Here is a 24,896-nt window from a genome sequence, read left to right as displayed (position 1 = left end):
AAGGAACCCTACTTCAAAATGACACCTGCACCCCAATGTTCACAGCAGCACTATTTACAATAGCCAAGACATGGAACCAGCCTAAATGTCCATCAAAAGATGACTGCATAAACAAGATGTGGTATATTTATACAATGGAATACTATTCAGCCATAAAAACTGACAGCATAACGCCATTTGCAGCAACATGGATGTCCCTGGAGAATGTCATTCTAAGTGAAGTAAGCCAGAAAGAGAAAGAAAAATACCATATGAGATAGCTCATATGTGGAATCTAAAAAACAAACAAACAAAGCATAAATACAAAACAGAAACAGACTCATAGACATAGAATACAAACTTGTGGTTGCCAAGGGGGCGGGGGGTAGGAAGGGATAGACTGGGATTTCAAAATGTAGAATAGATAAAAAAAGATTATACTATATAGCACAGGGAAATATATACAAGATCTTATGGTAGCTCACAGAGGAAAATATGTGACAATGAATATATATATGTTCATGTATAACTGAAAAATTGTGCTCTACACTGGAATTTGACACAACATTGTAAAATGATTATAAATCAACAAAAAATGTTAAAAAAAGAACCCTCTTTGACATAAATCACATCATTTTTTTTGGATTTGTCTCCTAAAATAATGGAAATAAAAGCAAAAATAAACAAATGGGACATAATTAAACTTAAAAGATTTTCCAGGCAAAGAATACTATGAATAAAATGAAAAGACAAGGACTTTAGGACTGGGAGAAAATTTTTGTTAATGATGCAACTGACAAGGGATTAATTTCCAAAATATACAGACAGCTCATACAGCTTATTATAAAAAAAAAAAATACCCAATCATAAAATGGCAGAAGATCTAAATAGACATTTCTCCAAAGAAGAAATTCAGATGGCCAACAGGCACGTGAAAAGATGCTCAACATTGGTAATTACCAGAAAAATGTAAGTCAAAACTACAGTGAGGTATCACCTCACACCAGTCAGAATGGCCACCATAAAAAAAAATCCACAAACAATAAATACTGGAGATGGTATGGTGACAAGTGAACCCTCTTAAACTATTGGTGGGAATGTAAATTAGTGCAGCCACTATGGAGAGCAGTATGGAGGCTCCTTAAAATACTGAAAATAGAGCTTTCGTATGATCCTGCAATCCCACTCCTGGGCATACATCTGGAGATATATATATATATATACACACACACACATACACATACATATACATATATACATATATACACACACATATATATGTTACATATTATATTATATATTTATAATGGAATATTACTCAGCCACAAAAAATGAAATAATGCCATTTGCAGCAACATGGATGGACTTTGAGATGATCATAATAACTGAAGTAAGTCTGATGGAGAAAAAGCAAATATCATATGAAATCACTTATATGTGGAATCTAAAAAAATGATACAAATGAACTTATTTATAAAACATAAACAGACTCACAGACATAGGAAAGAAATTATGGTTGTCAAAGGGGAAAAGAGGGAAGGATAAATTAGGAGTTTGGGGTTAACATGTACACACTACTATATATAAAATAGGTAAACAACAAGGACCTACCATATAGAACAAGGAACTAAATTCAGTATCTTGTAATAACCTATAATAGACAAGAATATGAAAAAGAATATATTTGTATATATACATATATATAACTGAATCACTTTGCTGTACATCTGAAACAAATACAACATTGTAAACCAACTATACTTCAACAAAAATGTTGAAGAATATGTGATATATATATATGTATATATATATATATATACATATACATACAATGGAATATTATGCAATCATAAAAAGAATGATATTTTGCCATTTGCTACAATATCATGGTCGGATCTGGAGGATATTATTCTTAGTGAGTGAAATTAGTGAGACAGAGAAGGAAAAATTCTGTTTGTTTTCACTTATATGTGGAATCTACAAAATAAAACAAGTGAATAAATATAACAAAACAGAAACAGACTCACAGATACAGAAACTAGTGATGGCCAGTGGAAAGAGGAATTGTGGGAGGGATAGAATAGGGGTAGAGGTACAAACTGCTGTGTATAAAATAAATAAGGTACAAGGATATATTGTACACTATGGGAAATATAATTACTATTTTATAACTTTAATTGGAGTATAATCTATAAAAATATTGAATAACCAATTTGTATACCTAAAATAATATAAATTTATAAAGCAACTATGCTTTAATAAAAAAAAGTGGGCATGATGGTAAGAAGATGTATGAATTACTATCACCTGGGTTTATTTATAATAATATACTCTATTTTATAGTATTTTATTGTTTCCCAAGCATGTTTGTATACTTTTGATCCTCACAATCATAAAATGTTGTCAAGAAAAATTTTATAATTTACAATTTAGAGTCAGGAAATTGTTGTTTTCACTGAATTACTGAAAATTACATAAATAGTAGATAACAAAGCCCTAGTAAAATGACATCCCCTTAAAGAGTGTTCTTTCCACCACTATACAGTTTTTTTTTCCAAATGACCCGAAGTATGGTTCAACAATTTCTTAATGAATGCCTAATTTGTTCCAAGCAGTAGATTATATGGTAGAGATAAAACTATTCTTACTTTTTGTTCATTTGTTAAAAGTTTATTAGTTATATAAAATGAATAATATGAATGATGTACAAGAGATTGGGAATTATTAGCTAAGGAAACAATATACCATACTTTCATCACACTAACATAACTTCTAGTGTCACATAGTTACATTTTCTTTTTGTAAACCTTAGATTTAGTATAACCACTCGAATGATATAAGCAAAATCAAATGGAAAATCACAGAAAAGCTTTATAAAGAGCTATTGAGAAAGGAGTGTTAAAATATTCCACTATGATTGTGGGTTGTCATACTCTGCTTGTAATTATTTTAATCCACTTCAGTTATTTTGAGGCTATGCTATTATGTGCAGTCAACTTTAGAATTGTTATCCTTTTGGTAATTTTTAATTTTATCATTATTTACTTATTCTCTTTATCACTAATAATATTTTTGCCTTACAATCTGTTTTGCTTGATGGTAACATAACCACATTATCTTTCTTTATTATATTTTCCTGGCATCTCCTTTTCTATCTCTTTACTTTGAATCTGTCTGTGTGCTTAGGTTTTAGGTGTATTTTCATAAATAGTTTATAATTATTGTTTCTTATTTTTCTATCTAGTCTATCTCTGCCTTTTAATTGGTGAGATTAGTCCATTTATATATATTGTGATGACTAACTTGTTTAGATTTATTTCTAGTCTTATCTTGTATTTTAAATTATTCTACTTATCCTATGCTTCCTTTAACTTCTTTTCTGCCTTATATTATGTTGCTTTTCCCCCCTCTACTGGTGTTGAAGTACATTCTATTTACATTATTCTTGTAATCACTGTTAAAAAAAATTGTCATACCTACTTCACTTAATAATACCTAAAGTAAATCAGTATCTCTCTTTCCTACTGTCCTTCTTCTAAATATTATAAGGACCTTAGAATAACTTAACTCCAATCACCCTTTATCATTTTACCATATTTTTCAGTACTTCAGTTTCACTCTGTTTTTATACTATCTAATAAGTTGTCTCCTTCTCCCCCTCCTCCTCCTCCTCCTCCTCCCCCTCCTCCTCCTCCTCCTCCTCCTCCTTCTTCTTCTTCTTCTTCTTCTTCTTCTTCTTCTTCTTCTTCTTCTTCTTCTTCTTCTTCTTCTTCTTCTTCTTCTTCTTCTTCTTCTTCTTCTTCTTCTTCTTCTTCTTCTTCTTCTTCTTCTTCTTTCTTCTTTCTTCTTCTTCTTCTTCTTCTTTTCTCCTCCTCCTCCTCCTCTTCCTCCTCCTCCTCTTCCTCCTCCTCATTCTCCTGCTCCTCCTCCTTATTCTTCTTATTATATAATTAATTCCTGTCTTCAGACTTGAATAATAATTCACCTGTATACAAAATTCTAGGTAGGAAATTATTTTCTTTCAATGCCAAATATGTTTTATTGACTTCTAATTTCTATTACTACTACAGATAACCCTCCTGCATATTTTTTTTTTATTTGAGTAACCCATCTTTTCTCTGTGATAGAGTTCAAGATATTCTTTTTATATTTGATGTGCATTTTCTCTATGTGTATAGGATTTATGTAGTTCTATTTATCCTCCTCAGTTTTAACTCTAATTTTTGTTTCTGAGTGTATATTTCTTTCTTCAATTCTGAAAAGCTATGTCACTGTTTTCTTTGAATATTGTTTCTCTTCTACTTTTTCTATTATCTCTGCTGTAACCCATAACTCATATATGCTGGAATTTTTAATTCAATTTTCTGAACCTCTCTTTCATATTTTCCTTTTCTTTACTTCTCTGTACTACCCTGTGAATAAATTTATTAGATTTATCATTTAGATCAGTAACGTTCTCTTCAGTAGTTGTGATACAAAAAATAGGATTGTTTGGCAATGTATTATAAAAGAACTTTCTTAGCAATGCACTAGAGTCTTCTATTGTATAAACTGTCTTAGAATTCTCACTGTTTCATGATTCTATTTTGATTTATCTTTCTTCCTTCTTCTCTTCCCCTTCCTATCTCTTTCTGTCTTTTTAAAACATTTTTAACTTATTGATTTAATAAAATAAACATCTGTTTGGATGAAAAATTTTGCATCACATTTTTGTCAGTTATCAGAATTCAATTTGATTTGAAATTCAACTTTCCTGGAAACAAAAGGAAATACAATTACATGAAAATGACTCTGGCTTGATAAACAGCTCACTAAGGCCAGAAGTTTCCCCTTTCCCCAAAGGGAAGTGTGTATACAAGCTTAACTTCTCCTCAGACCTATGCTTCCCTCCACCAAACAGGGACCACATTGACACCAAATTTTCTCTATTCTAGGAAGCTAGCATTACAAAACAGTTCTTGCATAATCTAACCCCCTAAATCCAGACTGCTTGGTGTCTAGCACTCTATGTAGTTCTCCACCGACAAGACTGCTTTTTCACATTTGTCCTATAGGAAAACTATGTTCCTTTACTGGGTCATAGACCCACACTATTGAATAACATGCCCATGATCCACACTAGATCAAGGAGACCTATTCTTTTTCTTCTCTTGCATATGTGAATTTTCTTGGCTCATAAAAGTTCTCTTAAAAAAGCCTATTCCTTAATTCATGCAGTGTGACATTAAGTTGTCTCAAATCCTGATATAAGTCAGATGGAGTTGAGTTGCTTATGATATGTGATTTTCTGAAACGTTTTATGACTTTGAATTGTAGGGATTTTTGAGGCTAAATCAAAACATTTATTGTGAGAAATATTGTAATTTTTCATAATAAAAAGTAAAACAGCTAACTTTTTATGTTTACAATGTGCCAGTCACTGTGATAAGTTCTTCACATACATTATATTTAATCTTCACAACAATCCTGTGAGACCAATATTGTAATCACTCCCATTTCACAGATGAAAAAACTGTGGGTTATAAATGTTAAGTAACTTTTCCAAGGTCACACAACCATCTAGTGGTAAAACAATATTAGGGCTCAGATTGGAAAGATATCCCATGCCCTTGGATTGGAAGAATTAATATTGTTAAAATGGCCATACTATCCAAAGCAATCTACAGATTTAATGTGATCCCTATCTAATTACTCATGACATTTTTTTTTTCACAGAACTTGAACAAATAATCCTAAAATTTATATGGAATCCAGAATTGCCAAGGCAATACTGAAGAAAAATAACAAACTTTGAAGAATAACCCTACCAGACTTTAGACATTGCTGCAGAACTATAGTATATCTCCTATCAGACAAAATAGGTTTTAAAACAAAGTCCATAAGAAATTCAAAGAAGGACATTATATAATGATAAATACAAGAAGAGGATATTACACTTGTTAACATATATGCACACAATATAGGACCACGTAAATATATAAAACAAATACTAATAGACATAAAAGTAAAAATGGATGTTAATACAATAATATTAGGAGACTATAACAACCCATTGACATCAATGGACAGACAGAGCTTCCAGACATAAATTAAATAAGACAATAGAGATCTTAAATGACTCAATAGACCAGAAAACTTAATCGGTATCTAGAGAACATTACAACAACAACAACAACAAAAAGAATACACATTTTTTTCAAAAGCACATGGGATATTCTGTAGGATAGACCACATACTATGTCACAAAACAAGCCTCAGCAAATTTAATAGGATAGAAATTACTTCAAGTCTTTTTCCTGACCACAACATTATGAAACTAGAAGTCAACAACAGCAAGTAATGTGCAAAAAATAAAATGAACCCATAGAGAAAAAACAACATGCTACTAACAAAACAATGGTTCAACAATAAAATCAAAGGGGAAATTTAAAATACCTTGAGAAAGCAACAATGAAAGCACAACCTTACAAAAATTTATGGTATATAGCAAAGGCAGTTCTAAGAGGGAAGTTCATAGCAATACAGGTGTCCTTGAAGAAACAAGAGAAATGTCAAATAAAAAAACTAACATAACACCTAAAAGAATTAGAAAAAGAAGAGTAAACAAAAATAAAAGTCAGCAGAAGGAAAAAATAATAAAGATCAAAGAGGAAATAAATACAACATAGATAAAAATAAGAGAAAAGATCAATGAAGTGAAGAGCTGATTTTTTGAAAAGATAAGCAAAAGTGACAAACCTCTAGCCAAGCTTTCCAAACAGAAGAGGAAGAGAATCCAAATAAACAGAACAAGAAATGAAAGAGGAGAAATAAAAACTGATAGCACAGAAATACAGATTATCATAAGAAAATACTATGAACAGTTATATGTCAATAAGTTGTAGAATTTAAAAGAAATCTGTAACTTTCTAGAAACATGCAACCTGCCAAAATTGAGTCAAGGAAAAACATACAATTTGAAAACATTTCTGGGACTGTATGATTTTATGGGGAAATTTTACTAAACATACAAAGAACTTATATCTATCCTTCTCAAACTATTCAAAAAGATTAAAGAGGAGAGAATACTCCCAAATTTATTGTATGAAGCCACCATCACCCTGATAACAAAATCAGACAAAGACACTACAAAAAAGAAAGTTACAAGCCAATATATTAGACAAATACAGATGCAAAAAGACTTCAACAAAATAATAGCAAATTGAATCCAAAAATACAGTAAAAGGATCATACTCCATGAACAAGTTGTATTCAGCCCAAGGTCATAAGGATGGTTCAACATACAGCAATCAATTAATTTGACACACCATAGTAACTAAAGGAAAGACAAAAACTACATGATAATTTAAATAGATAGAAAAAGCATCTGACAAAATTCAACATCCATTTACAATAAAAAGTCTCACCAATATGGATATAGGGGGAACATATCTCAACTTAATAAAAACCATTTATGACAAGCCCACAGACAACATAATAGTCAAGGATGGAAAGCTGGAAGCCTTCCTACTAAATTGAGGAGAAAGACAAGGATGACCACTCTAAATACTTCAATCCAACATAGTACTGAAAGTCCTAGCCACAGCAATCAGACAATAAAAATAAATATTTATGTCCAAATTGAAACAGAAGAGGAAAAATTGTCACTATTTGCAGGTGATTTTTTTAAACATTTTTTTATTGATTTATAATCATTTTACAATGTGTCAAATTCCAGTGTTCAGCACAATTTTTCAGTCATTCATGGAGATATACACACTCATTGTCACATTTTTTTCTCTGTGAGTTATCATAACATTTTGTGTATATTTCCCTGTGCTATACAGCGTAATCTTGCAGGTGATGTGATACTCTATATAGAGAACCTTAAAGACTCCACAAAAAACTATTAGGACTAATAAATGATTTCAGCAAGGTATCAGGCTACAAGATTAATATACAGAAATCTGTGGTATTTCTTTACACTAATAATGAAATACCAGAAAGAGATATTAAAAGTATCATTAAAATTTTGTCAAAAATTTAAAAAAAAAATTCTAGGAATAAACTTAGCCAAGGAGGTGAAAGATCTATATGCTGAAAACTATAAAACTATGATAAAGGAAATTGAAGATTATTCAAAGAAATGGAAAGATATCCCATACTCTTTGATCAGAATAATTAATATTGTTAAAATGGTCAAACTATCCAAAGCAATATATACGTGTAATGTGATCCCTATCAAAATACCCATGACATTTTTCAGATAACTAGAACAAATAATCCTCAAATTTATATGGAACCACAAAGATCTAGAATTACCAAAGCAATCCTGAGGCAAAAGAACAAAGCTGGAGGCATAAGCCTTTCAGACTGTAGACAGTACTACAAAGCTACAGTATTCAAAACAACATGGTACTAGCACAAAACAGACATATGGATCAATGGAACAGAAAGACAGCCCAGAAATAAAACCATACACCTGTGGTCAATTAATCTACAATAAAGTTGACAAGAATACACAATGGAGGAAAGATAGTGTTTTCAACACATGGTGTTGGAAAAGCTGAACAGCTACATGTAAATCATTGAATTTGGAACATTCCCTCACATCATACACAAAAATAAACTCAAAATGGCTTAGAGACATAAGTATGACATGACACCATAAAACTCCTAGAAGAGAACATAGGCAAAACATTCTCTGACATAAATTGTAGCAATATATTCTTATATAAATCTCTCAAGGCAAAAGAAATAAAAGCAAAATAAACAAATGAGACCTAATTAAATGTAAAAGCTTTTCAACAGAAAAGGAAATTAACAACAAGCTAAAAGGCAATTTAAAGGGTGGGAGAAAATATTTGCAAATGATGTGACCAACAAGGGGTATCTCCAAAATATAAAAAGAGCTCATAGAACTCAATATCAAAAAGACCTAGAACAACCCAATCAAAAGTGCACAATAGACCTAAACAGATATTTCTGCAAAGAATCCACACAGATAATCAATGAGCACATAAAAAGATCACTAATAATTAGAGAAATGAAAATCAATGTCACAATGATTTATTATCTCATACCAGCAGAATGGCTGTCATAAAAAAATTCTACAAATATTTAATCTTGGAAATGGTGTGGGGGAAAGGGAGCCCTCCAGCACTGTTGATGGGAATGTAAATTGGTGCAGCCACTATGGAAAGCAGTATGAAGGTTCTTTAAACCTAAAAATAGAGCTAATATATGATTCAGCATTCCAATTCCTGGGCATATATCCAGAAAAGATGCAAACTCTAATTCAGAAAGATACATGAACCCCAAGTTTCATACCAGCACTATTTACAATAGCCAAGACATAGAAACACCCAAGTCTCCTATCAACAAACAATTAGCTCAAGAATATGTAATTTTAAATAGTACAGTGGAATATTATTCAGCCATTAAAAAAGAAAATGCCATTTGCAACTACACAGATGTACGTACAGAGTATCATACTAAGTGAAGTAAGTCAGACAGAGAGAGACAAATATATGATATCACTTATATATGGAATCTAAAAAATAGTACAACTGAATCTATATACAATGCAGAAGAAGACTCACAGACATAGAAAACAAACTTATGATTACAAAAGGGGAAAGGGGGGAGGTATAAATTAGAGGTATGGGATCAACAGATACAAACTATTTTACATAAAATGGATAAGCAGCAGGGATTTAATGTGTACCACAGAGAACTATATTCAATATTGTGTAATAGCCTACAATGGAAAATAATCTGAAAAATGTATATATGTATAAAAGAATCAGTCTGCTATATACTTGAAATTAACATAATATTGTAAATCAAATATACTTCAATTAAAAGTGAAAAATATATTAATTAAAATTAATCAAGTTTCTATTCCTGGAAAATCCAGCCTTACAGGGAACAAAAGAAGCTTTGGGGTGGGGATAGGGCAAAGGAATGGAGACTTTTAAAACAGCTGAATTGTGTTTAGGGGAAAGACAGTATCAGGGTAAACTGGTGTTGGTAGAGAAAGAATTCAGACTGGAATAAAACAATCTGAGAAGAGCTTAAGTGAGAAATGAGCATAAAAAGTAAAGTGGTGATATATTATTGCAATTTCAACAAAGGCCCTCGCAATAAGAAGTCTATGAATGCCCCTCATCACTCCTTCCATGACTTAATGTTACCAAGATACATTTGCTGCATTAATTAAAGAGCATTACAAGAACACGTGGAGTACTTAATTGTGCCTGTTCTTGATCTCTAATATTTCTACCTTCATCATTCTGCTCCCAAACAGTTCATTACTGATAATTAATATTTATTTCATACCTTCTAATTGAAAGTCTTTGTCAGGGGTTGGTAAGGTTGGGTTTTAGTATTAAATAATTCTGCCATTTTGCCCTGCTCTGCTTACTGCTCTGTTGGTTTCCCAGTTATTTCTTCCATCCTGCAGCTACACTCCCATGGTGCAAGAATCAGAGCAGCTCAAATATCAATAGATCAGAATTTCAGACAAGTCCACACCAGTGGCTTTGTTGTGTGACTGCTTATTCCCTGTGTGGAAGAGCAATGTGATGATACATCAGATATTTTCCCATGATATACTTCTGTCTCAAAAACCAGATGGTCTTGTCAGATACATAAAAGGGAGCTACCATTTGGATATTACTCTTTTTGCAAGTCCTTTTGTATACCAAAAACCTTTTAATCATATCTTTTCTCTCCCATAATGTAATTGTAAACTTTCTCATTTAAAATATTACATGACAGTAAGTCATTATGGCAATACATTTAAGAAAATAATTTGGAACCACTGGTGTTAATCCTAGTCCAAGTTTGTAAGAAAGGAACTCTAAAGAAACCAAGAAAAATGCCCTGTCTTATAAATTGGTAGGCTGGGTCTCAGAATAAGGCACATTTCCTTCAGGCAAATTTAAAAGCTAAATATGTAGCTTTTAAATTCATTATGAATTTTAAAGATTTGAAGATGAGGGCATGATCTCTCTGGAAAGTCATAGTATATTTATATCTCATATGTGGGGGTAACGAATGATATTAATTAATATTGGTTTCAGATTTGAATCCTTAGCCCCATTAGTCCTCTTTCTTCTACAGCACTTTCCTGCATACGAGGAAAGAAAAGAAGGTGGAACATAATTTACAGTTATCTGTCATTACTTTAGGCTCTTTACTAATGTTTGTTCATTAGCTGCTTTATTCATTTCTGGTTCATCCATGTTGCAAAGCCATGGAAGTTTTAAAATATTTCTTAAGTGACAAGTTGGGAGTGGTATTTTTCTCTTGTATTACTTTATTGAGAGTCAGGAGAAATTGGTTTCATTATAAAGTGCACTGCACAGCAACAACTCATTTTTCATTCTTTTTTTTTTCTCACTCTCACTTGCCTTCTTTCTTTCTCATTTACTCCCCCATCTCTTCCTTTCTTCCTTTCTTTCTTTCTTCCTTCCTTTCTTCCTTTCCTCCTTTCCTCCTTTCATTCTTTCTTTCCTTCCTTCCTTCCTTCCTCCCTCCCTTCCTTCCTTCCTTCCTTCCTCTCTTTCTATCTTTCCTTCTTCCTCTTTCATTTTCCTGGAGCCACTTCTATGTGCCATAGACATATGACAGTCACAAAGGAGAATACGTAAGAAGTAAAAAGTGGCTTCACAATTAAGAGTGTTCCTCTCAAACATGATGTCCTGATTTTCTATGAGACTGCCATCCTTAATGTTTTCTTTTTTTTATTTTGGTATTTTCTTGATATAACATTGTCATCTACAATATCATTAGGGATAGGCAGGGGATGCAACTAGATGCTGAAAACATTAGAATTTCCAGTGTAGGGGAAAGATACCTTGCAAATGCCCCCTTTACTTGGCAGGAAGAGGAATTAAGAGACTTCTGTGATTGTAGTTTTCCATTTTAAACAGACTTTCTAGCTTTCTTCTTGATACCTATTTCCCCACTCCCTTTCCCCACCATTCTATGTTGATGTTATTTGCATTATAATGATAAAAAAAAGGAAGGAAACAGAACTGTCCTTTCTGTAATTATTTCTCCCTTGGCTATCATATGGCTTGGTTTTTAGACATGTGTAATACATCCTTTTCCTTGATGCAGTTTTGAGTACCATGGTTGCAACAGCCAATCTCTCATCAGATCTTTTGCTCTGAGGAAAAAAATTTCTTAAATATAAGAAGATGTCTTAAAGTCTTTCTATATGTATGCTTTTCATCCATTTTGATATGGAAATATTACTTCTTTTTTATGTATATATATTTATTGAAGTATAGTCAGTTTACAAGTTTGTGTCAATTTGTGGTGTACAACATGATGCTTCAGTCACACATGAACAAACATATATTCATTTTCATATTCTTTTTCATCATAAGTTACTACAAGATATGGAATATAAAAAAATGAAAAAATTAATTCTTAATTTCAGAAGATTTGTCTCTTTGCAAATGAGCAGAAATAACCTTTGAATCATGATGATTTTGGCAGTTTCCATTAGTGGAACTGAAAGAAAAAATAATGCAACAAACAAAACAAGAAACATATGTAGCTTGATCAGTTTTCTTGAAAAGAGGTACATGTCCACATACCTATTATCCTTTAATCTCACCTTTTCTAAGAAGACTTCCCTAGCCACTCCAGCCTTCAGTAATCTCTGCTTCCTCCAAGTTCCTGTGCTGTCAGATGTTTATGTAAAGCTATTTTAGGACAATGTAACTTGTCCAAGGTTACGTAACAGTTAAGTGACAAAGCTGGGATTTTTAACTCAGGCAGAGCTTACCTGTGCTTTTAGTCACCATTCTATACCACATTCCTATGATATGAGGGGGAAATGATTAGGTAAATTTATAGCTCTGGAAGAAAACATAGGGGATGTTGTACATGATGGATTGCTTTCATCATGTAATTTCCTTTTAATCAAAATATGCTATGCTGTCAATGGCTGTAAAAAGTGTTGAATTAAAGGAAGAGGAGAGTATCTAAGAATTGCTGAAAAGCTTATTATTCAAACTCACTCAGATTTTCTTGATATATGCTGAAGGTGGAGAGATTAAGGAGACAGATGGTGATAGGAATTGGAGAAGTTTTCCTGGTCAGCATTATCTTGGAAGCCTCAATGGCAGAAGATACGGAGTGAGCTATATAAGCCTAGCTGAAAACAGTACTAATCCACAGAGGAAACACATTTTTGTACTCTACTCTAGCTTGGTTAGTAGGTTTGTTTTGTGTGTGTGTGTGTGTGTGTGTGTGTGTGTGTGTGTGTGTGTGAATCTAATCTCCCCACTCTTCTACTTCACTTCTCAGGATACCACAATGTTTTTGAAATGCCTTCAGGTTTCTAAACAATCTCCCCTGGATATATCCATCAACTGTCACCTCTTTACTTTTCTCAACTGTCCTACCAAAAAAAGGTGAAAAAATTGCGAAGTTTTAAATAAAAGGAGGAGAAGGAAATTATCACTTACAAGTAAACGCTCACATATGCTGGGTGGCATAAATGAAAAGCATACTTCTAAAAATTTCAAACTGGTCACTTGATTAGATTTTCTAGGTCTCTGTCATCTGGTTCAAGTCTGCTGCTTCATAACTGTGTGACTCTGAGCAAATCCACTCCTTTTTTTTTCAGACTAATTTCCTTATTGGTAAATGAGATAATTAGAACAGCCAGTGCCCCTCAAATGCATCTATATGGTGGTTCTTTAATGCTAAGGTAAGCTCCAGCAGAGACTAGTAAGTGAATATCTCTAATTTGTATCAGTTTCTGCCTTCTAACATGAATCTATGCCCTTACACGTACATATCTACAAGGAAAATGAAATGATAATAGTAACTAATAATTAGAGTTGTCTTTATTATGTTGCAAGCACCATTTTAATCAATTCCTAGGTATTTGGTCTTCAAAACAACCCTAGAAGATAGGCACCATCATTACTTTCATTTTATAGCAAAGGAAACTAATCCCCATAAGAGAGGCTAAAACACTTGACCAAATTCACATAACTAATAATTTGCAAAGTTATGGATTTTAGCTCAGCTAACCTAGCTCCAGAGACCATGCACTAAACTACTATACTACATTGACAACACTTCTTAATAGTATTTCAAAAAAATAACAAATGTTGATTTAAACCGATGCAAAATGTGATGTCAAATAGCAAATACTTACAAACCCTCTTCTCTCCACAGGATTCCAAAGTTTATACACAAATATCCAACTATTTCTGCATTGCTTTCCTTTCCCCTAAGTTAAAAAGCAATCAACCTTATTGAACTTTGTGTTTGTTTGTTTTACATTTTCAAATCTACTTTAATGGGGACACAGTAAAAACTCTTAAGGGTAGATTCCATCCATCCATTTGTAAATAGCCACATCTTTGTGTGGAGAAGAGGTTTACCCTTAAGATATGGTTAACCTGCTTATTTGCAACTGAGTTCTTGTCTGAAAATGGGCCATAATGTATCATGTGTGATGTGTAAAAGTCACATACTCTTAACCTTTTTAAAAGAGCTATTGGCCTTGGTTTTTCATGATAGAAAAAAATGTATTTGTAACTAAATTAAACCCCTTCAGTCAAACAACATACAAAGCCATCTTGCTATCTTGTACTTAGGTAATGCCCAAATTCTGATGGCTGATTTTGATGACAGGTGTAATTGCTTAATTCAAATTGAGTTCATACACACACAATTCACACACTCCATTTCACCATTTTCTGTTCTTTCTGGAGATACTTAAAGGGCACTTGGATCTCTTTACTGCACCTCTGCCATGTTGCCTTTAGGTGCAGATTTACTGGTAACTATTTTACAAGGGAAGAGATCAGATTAAGGTCAAGTAGTGATAATTATGATCTCTCTGGCTGACTGAGTCTACACACACACAGTGAAGTGGATAATTGAGACAACTATCAAGATAATTCAAGACAAAAAAGAATTATTGCTTCAATTATCTGGCTATTTCAGATGAGTGTATTTTGAACTGAATTACCTACATAATTGCTTCAATTTTCCACTTCACTTTGTATGGGGTGCCACCAAGTTGCTAGAGTGCTGAGCTGATGAATATATCTCCTCAAATCTACTGTTTCTCACATCTAATTTACCTATTTTTACACTAGTCTGCCCTTTAAAAAATCAAGTCTTTGGGAGGAATTTTAGGTTGTTTCAGACTTAGAGATTTGAATTCAAATGTGACCTTCGGTAGTTAATGATACCTCTCAAGATTCTATGGGAAATTTAATAATCTCAGCTCTGACATTCTACAAACAATTTTGTTTAATCAAAGTAGTCTTAGGGAAGTCTGAAAAAAAAACAGTAAAGCTTAGTGTCAGGCCACTTCTATTCATACAACTGAAATTCATGCTGGTGATGATGGACACTGACAGTCTATGTGACTGGATCTTCATCTCCAGAGCTGCTATAATGGGAACAATCTTCCCTTTGCTATAGAACTTTTCTGGCTGCTTCCCTGCTGTGAAAATTTGGCTATGAAAGTTCCATAATTTTCAGGAGGAAAATATCCTGTGTGTTTGTGCATATATACATTAGAGTGTCTGCTGCCACTGCAAAGCATTTCCTCACAAGAGCAGTAACTGTTAACAGGCAGCAGAGACTGGCTATAAGGACCACCAAGAGGAAAATGAAAGATGAGTCTAGTGGGGTTGCCTGGAAGTGTTGAATACTTACTAAATGAAACTGTCAAGCCAATTTTCAAAGGGCTCTGTTTTGGAGACCTGTTAATGAGTTGAATTCATTTTCTATGCCAATTACTTTGGAGTCCAGGTTTTTACAGTCACCTGCTGTTAGCCTCTGATGTAAACACTATCAACTGCTTATGTATCTCTTCTTATGGAACCAAGCAGATTCAACAGCTGAGCTAGGTCTCACTTGCAAATAGAAGACCGTATTGATAGACTGTTAACCCTCACCCTGGAAAGGTAATCATTAAACCAGTTCTTTCTCCCTAGGTTCAACTTGTCTAAATAATGTCTTAATGAACTTGTTGATGAGCTATAATCATATTGATAGAATTTCCTCAATGGAGTTGACAGCCATATCGGTAGTACTGTCTTAACCGTCTTAGAATCATTTAAATGTAGAGAGAAGTTGATGGGACATCTTGAGACTACATTCAAATGATTTATGATGCTGTCTGAACAGGTAGTTGAATATATGGTCACATTTTCAAAACTTCTTGTTTTGTGTGTATTTTATGCATGGTAAATAGTGCATAGGTAAGTGCCAGATTATGAAAAGCAAAAATACAGCTTTTCTTATTTCCTGCCCTACACTCTCACCATGAGACCCAAAGTTTCAAATATTTTGTATTACAAATTCATAAGATATATACTTTCCTGCTGGATAAAACTAAGACATCCAGAATGTATAGCAATAGTTGTTATATTTGCTCAGAGTTTAAAATCTTGCAAGAAATCAATAATGACATAGTAAAATTGTTTTTCAAAGAATCTCCCCAATGCATTAAAATAAACATGACTGCAAAGTGGATAATCATGAGAAAATGGCAATAATCATTTTCTTTTAATGAACTATAACTTTGATGAATTTTCTTTATATAATTGTCACTTTAGGCAGCTATGTATTGGTAAGTTTTGCATTCTGATTCTGGGAAGAGGGCAGACATCATGGGCATGCTATTCTCACAGTGCTACAGGGTATCACACTCATAAGAGTTTAGGGTTTAATGTTCTGAAGTCACCAATTTAAAATTCTTAGTAATTTTATCTTGGGATTGTGTTTTGTACATAAAGTCCAAAGAGACAAGGGAACATGTGACAGGAGTTTGTAGCCTGACTTCATGTGTAAGCCTTCCTCTCACTGCCTCTCTACCCCTCCAGAATGAATTATCAAGGCCCATGGCTGCCCAACAACCAGTGCTGCCTCCTGAACTTGTGGAAAAGGTTGAGGCCCCTGTAAGTCTTGGACTGGGGCATGGTAGTAGCCATACTTTCCCTGGGCTGACAGAAATCATGGCCTCAGAGAGAGAGTGATCCTTTAGCACATCCACCACTCTCAGTTCAGAAGTAAGTCCTAGTGATTAGTCATTTTTGGAAGTCTTTCATTCACTGTGTGTAGGATTTTGTGAAAGTAATATGCCTTGTTGAACTTCTCCCACTCTCTGAAAGGGCATGGCACATTGATCTAGCAGCTGGCAAGAAGGAGAACCCAGCAGCTGATGGGCGTGCATCAAGTAGTGGGGTAGGGCCTTAGCTTATACTAACCCTAAAGTATCCCCATCCCTGAGTGAATACAATATTAGAAATCAAATAAAAAACACTATGAAAAGTCAAGAGAGAGACCATAAAATAAAGAAATAAGCTTTAACAACACATTTTTTCTGCTTTTAAAACAAGAGGTCCCACATATTAATTTTGTACCGGGACTCACAAATTATGCAGCCAGTTCTGCTGAAGAGGTAGTCAAACCAAAATTTTTAAGTGGCAGTCCAAGTGGCCAACTGGAAAGCTTTCACCATGTTAATATGATTTCCTAATGTGAGTACGCTATGGTGGCTCAAATCCTATGTAGGAGTCAGGAAATCTGAACATGAGATCTTCATTAGTAAAATGAGAGGGCTGTTTTCTGTTTTTTGAGGCCCTTTCAATGTTAAAATTCTGTGCTTTTTGTGAACATTTTGTTAGAAATAATTTTGCTTTAAGAGTAAAAGGACAGTATAGTAATTATATTCTCTGTATCAGTGGTTCTCAACAGGGGCAATTTTTCCCACCAGGGAATGTTTGGAAAGACCTGAAGACATTAAAACAATTTTATTGACGTACAGTTGATTTACATTGTTAGGTTAGTTTTAGGTGTACAGCAAAATGATTCATATATATATATGTGTATATATATATAATTTTCCATTATAAGTTATTTTATTGAATATAGTTCCTTGTACTATACAGTAAATTAAGAGTTTGGGATTAACAGATACATACTACTATATATAAAATAAACAGCAAGAACCTTCTGGAGACATTTTTAATGATCACATCTGGGATGGAGGGTGCGGGTGCTACTGGCATCTAGTGAATAATGTCCAGGAGTAATGCTAAATATCCTACAATGCACAGGGCAGCCCCACACAACAAAGACTTTTTCAGTCCAAGTTGTCAGTAGTGCCAAGGTTAAGAACTTCTGGCCTATGTGAAAGACATAATATCTCTGGATTCATATTGATTTTCCTTTTTCTCTTTAACAATGGGTTAAGGCCTGATAAATTTAAAATCAAGGCTTAATAACCAAATCAAAATATAAAAGATGTTGACTGAAGTTGCTATTGGATTCTGATGTCTGGAAATAGGAACATCTGTCTCCTGTAATCTTTTGTTTGCCAAGACAGGAAGAGAATAATTAAGTATAGTTATAAAACTCTTTCAAGCATAAAGTCTGTAGAAGAGTAGTTAGGACTGCTTTATTGGGCTAATAATTGAGCAATTTTTCTACTGGTGAACTTTATTGTGTTGGGGGAATGTTGAAAGCAATGATTCCTTTGCAGCCTCCATATTTTTACACAAGAAATAAGCAGAGAGCTACCTAACAAAGCTAGTCATCACTATTACTAATACAAGAAATTACAAGGAGGATGCTACTGGGTAACTCCAAGACTTATTTATTCATTAATTCATTAATGCTTTCATGTATTCCATATTTTTATTAAATCCTACTATTTGCCATGCTTTCAGAGAATATAATGATTAATAATAATAATAATAATAATAATAATAATTCTAGATAGGTCCTTATTTACATTCCAATCCTTGTTGTGACACATACACAAATAACTAAACCAAATTTGTAACTAATAAAGTGATAGCTACAGGACAGTATGGCATATATGCCACAGTTGTAGAACGAAAGAGAGGGAAGTTCTTTAGGAGTCCAGGGAAGAGAGAGGCTATTTTTGACTGGGGTGGTCAGGAAGTCTTTGTATAATTGGTGATTATTGATCTGGATTTTATCACATGGTAGAATTTGAATAGCTGCATTATCTGTCATATTGTGAATACCCAAGTAAGGAAGATAAAAAATACAAATGCATTCTTGGGATCAGATTTCTATAATGAGATTTTGTACAGACAGGGCTTTTTTGATTGCATGTATCAGAAGCCCAGTTCAAACTAAATTAAGACAAAAGAGCAGTTTGTATTAAGGATCCTGGGATATTTCATACAAATTGGGAACAGAACTTAAAGAAGAAATAAATGAAGCATGTGGGCAGAAAGAAGCAGAGGGTAGGAGAGAAACATCTTGACTGAATTTCAGACTCCAGTTACAGTGACTCCAGAAACTGACTGAGCCTTACCTGGTTTTGGTGTCAACCCTGAATTAATCAACTATGGTTAGAAATGGAGGTACACGTTGTACTCACAAGTCAGTACTCTCAGTTGCTATGAATGGATTTGGATTGGGATAGCAATTTCCAGAAGGAAAGCATTCTATAGGAATAGGGGAGAAATATGCTGAGAAAAATGTGTCCACCAGACATAGTTAGTTCTAAGCCTATTGCTTCATCCAATCCCCTTTGAAATTAAATGACATGCCTTACATTTATAGAATGATAAATGCAAACCAGTGTATACAAACATGAATTGTCTCACCTAAACTTCGACAGAGTTCTGTGAAGAAAGTTCTTTTATTCCCACAATACTTATAGGTGAGTAAACCCAATCTTTAATCTAAATCTGATAAGTTAGGGAGTCAAGATTCAAACACAGGTACTCTGATGCAACAACTACACAAGACTGCCTCAAATATTTTTGTGAAATAGTTGCTTCATAGGCATATGACCAATAAAGTCATACAAGGCCATGTGCTCAGAAGGGCCTCATGCTTGGGGTTTAATGCTCTGTGATCACTGTCTTGAAATTCTTAATATGTTTATCTTTGAATTTTTGTTTTGTAAGTGATGTCCAATGGGACAATGGAGCATGTACTAGGGGTTTGAAGTCTTGGTTCATGCACAACCCAGCCTCCTCCCACTTCTCTGCTTCCTTATGAGTGTGTCTGTGCTTGAATGAGTATGACACTCAATAACAAATAAAAATATCATGTCAAGTTGTGGGAGAGACTGTAGAAGAAAATAAGATTTATATATTTTAGTATCCTTAACAAAACTTTTCCCCCCACTTTTTGAACAAGGGGTCTTGCATCTTTAATTTCACTGAACACTGAAAATCGTGTAGCCAGACCTGAACAGTGGTTAGGCCAAATAAAGTTTCTGTCTTCCAAAAATAATTGCCTAACAAAGAGAGAAAAACATTACCTGTAGTCTAGCCATCTCAGATCACCATCTAAGAATAAAGGATCTAATGCCATCAGATACGATTAAAGGAGGTGCATTAAGCCCCATAACTAACTATCCAGAAGCATCATAACAATGATTTTGAGTGCAGATTCTAGAACCAATTGCTTCAGTTCACACATCTTCCTTGATGTGTGTCCCTAAGCAAATTAACATCTCTGTGTTTTCACTTCTTTATGTGTAAAGACAATGATGATGATAATACTAATGCTTATTTATAGAATTGTTATGAGGATGAAATAAGTTGATATGTATAAATGTATGTAATACATGTAAAATGTGCTTTGAACTTTGCCTGGTACTTAATAATTACTCAGTACATATCACTATTCTGAATAGCTATGGATCTAACATATGAGGACAATTCTATATCATAATTAACAAATGTTATCACAGAGCTTGTATCAAAGAAATACTACTAAATTCAACTTTGAACTTTAAATATCTCAAATATACAAGATTACTAACAGTGTTAGCTGCCCAGAAAATAATTCCAATGCTTAATAAGTCATGGAAGACACAATTCAAGGCAATAAAATTTAATTCTATGAAGAAAATATAATAAGGACACTCTGTAGAGCATGTGCAATTTTGAAAAATATTTGGATTTTAAGAGATAATATTCTAAATTAAGTTGAACTTTAGTAGCAAGTTCAGCACACAGTGTTTTTGTAATTGCCTTTAGTCTTGCAGCCCAAGATGCCATGGCTATAAACACACATAGAAGAGAGCACTGCTTAAATAAAATTACATATACAAAGCATCTAGCATAGTTCAAGGCATAAAATAGATGCTCAATAAATGATAGGTATTATCATTAATATTGAACTGTGTTGAAACCTCAGAGACTAGATTGTAATTTGGAGCTTTGAGCACAGGGTCATCTCTTGGGAGTGACTGAAAAGCTCTTTTAAAGGATTTCAGATCATCCATTATTGTGCTGCATTTTATGATTGAATAAATCAATGGCTATTACCTTTTTGAGGAAGAAAATGAAGAAAGGAATATTATGAGAAAGGTCACAGATGTGAATTTTGTGGACAGTTTTATGAAAAAAACATTAGATAGCAACAGTAGTTCACAAAGTTTTCTGGTATTTTTGCTGTTAGCTACAGGTTCTGACTGACAGTGTAAAACTACAGAAGCACCGACTGCCAGAGCTTCAAGAGCCTGTGGAAACATACAATACAGTGTCAGGCACATACAAGGTAACCAATAAATTGTCTCCTTTCTTTGAGATTGTACAGTTCAACATCCCTCCCCTCAGTTTTGCAAATGAGGAAATGAGAGGGAATAATCTGCAAAGATTTGACAGAAAATTTCTGATTGGATAGGAACTTGAATATCTACAAACTATCTCAGAAGATTCAGATGATTTTCTTCTCCATTTTGAAACAAACCAGTGAACCTTGAGAGGAGAGCTTGGGATATATAACAACATGTTTAGTAAGAACTTCCTTTCTCTTGAAAGCAAGGCCATTAAAAGCAGCCAATACAACTCACAGAAACTCCACCCTGTGAACAAAGACTCAGCTATCTCTGCCCCAGCAACTCCGTACCTTTCCACCCAGTCTATTAAACAATATTCCCTGCAAGGAAATGTCTAAAATAATCATACATTTTTTTATTGCTAGATGAGTCTTTATCCAACCATTTCCCCCAAACAGGAAATCCTTTTCTACCGTCTATAACCGGTTTTATCTTGTGAAGTTTAAATATTTCCAGTTCTTTCAACAATCCTTTGTATGGCTGTTTTCTGAAACTTCTAGAGACACTGTAATTAAGCAGAGTCAACGTTGATATACCCAACTATGATAAACTGGATTATTGGTCCTGATTTTTCCCTCCCTTGTTAATAGAGTTATACATCCATATACTTTGCCAGGTACACTCGTAGAATCCTCCTAATATGGGTGAAGTATACTTGGTTTTGTGACTTGCCTTGGCTAATGAAAAGTTATTGGAAATGATGCCGGTAAATGTTTAAAATGTGCAGGCATGAACGGCTTGTCCTCTTGCTCTCCTGTGATAAGTCTTGAGAAGTATATGCCCTGAGAATCTTCTGGTCCAAGAAGAAAAATGAGGAAAATGAGGAGCAGACTTAAATCCAATCCGTGATGTATCCAACCTCAGTCAACCCAAAGTCTTAGTCAGAGAATGGCAAATCAGTTACAGACTCATCAGTGAGAAATATAAACACTTGTGTTGTAGTTCATTGAGTTTTGAGGGCTATTTATTACATAGTATTACTGAAAAAAGCCAGTGAAAACTTCCCAGTTGACTACTGAGCATAGCCACAGTTGTCCAGAACCTAGGTATGGTATAAGCTAGTAGATTACTTCTTTCTTTTTATTGAAAGCTTTTTTTTCTTTTACAGAAGTCATTGCTAATGTGTGACAGTCTTTTTATATCGTTTTCTTTTATATCTTTATATCTAGTTTTATGTCTTTCATTTTTAATAGAGGTATGAATGACATACAAAAAAGCTGTACATATTTAATGTATACATTGTGATGAATTTGAAGATAAGTATCCATGTCATAACAAATGACAGGATTTCCTTATTTTTTAATGCTGTATAATATTCCATTGTATGTATAGACTGTGTTTTCTTTATCAATTTATCTTCTGATGACTATTTAGTTTGTTTCCATGTCTTTGCCTTGGTAAATAATGTTTTAATGAATACAGGTGTGCAGGTATCTTTTAGGTATACAGGGTTCAGTTTTTTATTTATAAGTCCAGAAGTGCTGCATCATATGATAGTTCTATTTTTATTTAGTTTTATTTATTTTTTAAATTCTCATTAAACTTTGTTTTAATGGGTCTCAAAATTCTGTGACAGATTTTTGGTCAAGTTGTTTCCATTAAAAAGTGCTGATTTTAAAAACTAATATCTTAAAACTGCCACACACAAATAAAAAACAAATGGTCTGCAAAACATTCTCCTTTCTTTCTGAAGGTTTTGCAATGCATTGTTATCATTAACCAGTCTTTTACTGCCTTCTTGTTCACTGCCTTGATGACACCCACAACAACCGTCTGTCTCATGTCACAGACAGCAAAACGGCCCAGGGGAGGATAGTCAGAGAAGCTCTCAACAGACATGGGCTTGCCAGGAACCATGTCAACAATGGTAGCATCACCAGATTTCAAGAACGTGGGGCCATCTTCCAGCTTTTTCCTAGAACAATGGTCAATCTTCTCCTTCAGTTCAGCAAAGTTGTAAGCAATGTGAGCTGTGTGACAATCCAGCACAGGTGCACATCCAGCACTGATCTGGCCTGCATGGTTCAAGATAATTACTTGAGCTGTGAAGCCAGCTGCTTCCATTGGTGGATCATTTTTGCTGTCACCAGCCACGTTGCCACAACGAATATCCTTGACAGACATGTTTTTGATGTTGAAGCCCATGTTGTCCCCAGGGAGGGCTTCACTCAAAGCTTCATGGTGCATCTCAACAGACTTGACTTCAGTTGTAACATTGATTGGAGCAAAGGTGACCACCATGCCAGGTTTGAGAACACCAGGCTCCACTCGACCCACAAGGACAGTACCAGTACCACCAATCTTGTAAACGTCCTGGAGGGGCAACCACAAGGGCTTGTCAGTTGGCTAAGCTGGTGGCAGGATGCAATCCAGAGCCTTAAGCAGCATGGTTCCACTGGCATTGCCATCTTTACTGGTGACTTTCCATCCCTTGAACCAAGCATGTTAGCACTTGGCTCCAGCATGTTGTCACCATTTCAGCCAGAAATTGGCACAAATGCTACTGTGTCAGGGTTGTAACCAATTTTCTTAATGTAGGTGCTGACTTCCTCAACAATTTCCTCGTATCTCTTCTGGCTGTAGGGTGGCTCAGTGGAATCCATCTTATTAATGCCAATGATTAGTTGTTTCACACCCAGAGTGTAAGCCAGAAAGGCATGCTCATGGGTCTGCCCATTCTTGGAGATACCTGCTTCAAATTCACCAACCCCAGCAGCAACAATGAGGACAGCACAGTCAGCCTGAGATGTGCCTGTAACCGTGTTTTTGATATAGTCTCTGTGTCCTAGGGCATCAATGATGGTCACGTAGTACTTGCTGGTCTCGAATTTCAACAGGGAGATATCAATGGTGATACCGCACTCATGTTCTGCCTTCAGTTTGTCCAAGACCCAGGCATACTTGAAGGAGTCCTTTCCCATCTAGGCAGTCTCCTTCTTAAACTTTTCAATGGTTCCTTTGTCGATGCCACCACATTTGTAGATCAGATGGCTAGTGACGGTAGACTTGCCAGAATCTACATGTCTGATGACCATGATGTTGATGTGAGTCTTCTCCTTTCCCATTTTGGCTTAGATTTAGCAGTGGTTTTCATGACCCTGTGTCCTGGTGGCAAACCCATTGCCAAAAAGATAGTTATATTTTTGATTGTTTGAGGAACCTACATATAGATTTCCATAAGAGTTGTACTAGTTTTCATTTCTACCAAATCCTCACCAACACTTTTTATTTTTTATTTGGTAATAGCCATCCTAATAAGTATGAGGAGACATCTCACTGTAGTTTTGATTTACATTTCGCTGATGGTTAGTGATCTTGA

General features: G+C 34.3%; 1 pseudogene; it reads right to left on the bottom strand.

Moving 5' to 3' along the window:
• Positions 1-23,206: 23,206 nt before the first annotated feature.
• On the bottom strand, positions 23,207-24,653 carry LOC105064757 (elongation factor 1-alpha 1 pseudogene; annotated as a pseudogene).
• Positions 24,654-24,896: the final 243 nt, after the last annotated feature.

The sequence above is a fragment of the Camelus bactrianus genome, chromosome X (genome assembly GCF_048773025.1).
Source record: "Camelus bactrianus isolate YW-2024 breed Bactrian camel chromosome X, ASM4877302v1, whole genome shotgun sequence".
Lineage (NCBI taxonomy): Eukaryota > Metazoa > Chordata > Mammalia > Artiodactyla > Camelidae > Camelus > Camelus bactrianus.
Note: the sequence above shows the minus strand (reverse complement) of the source record. Positions and strands in the feature narration are given on the sequence as shown.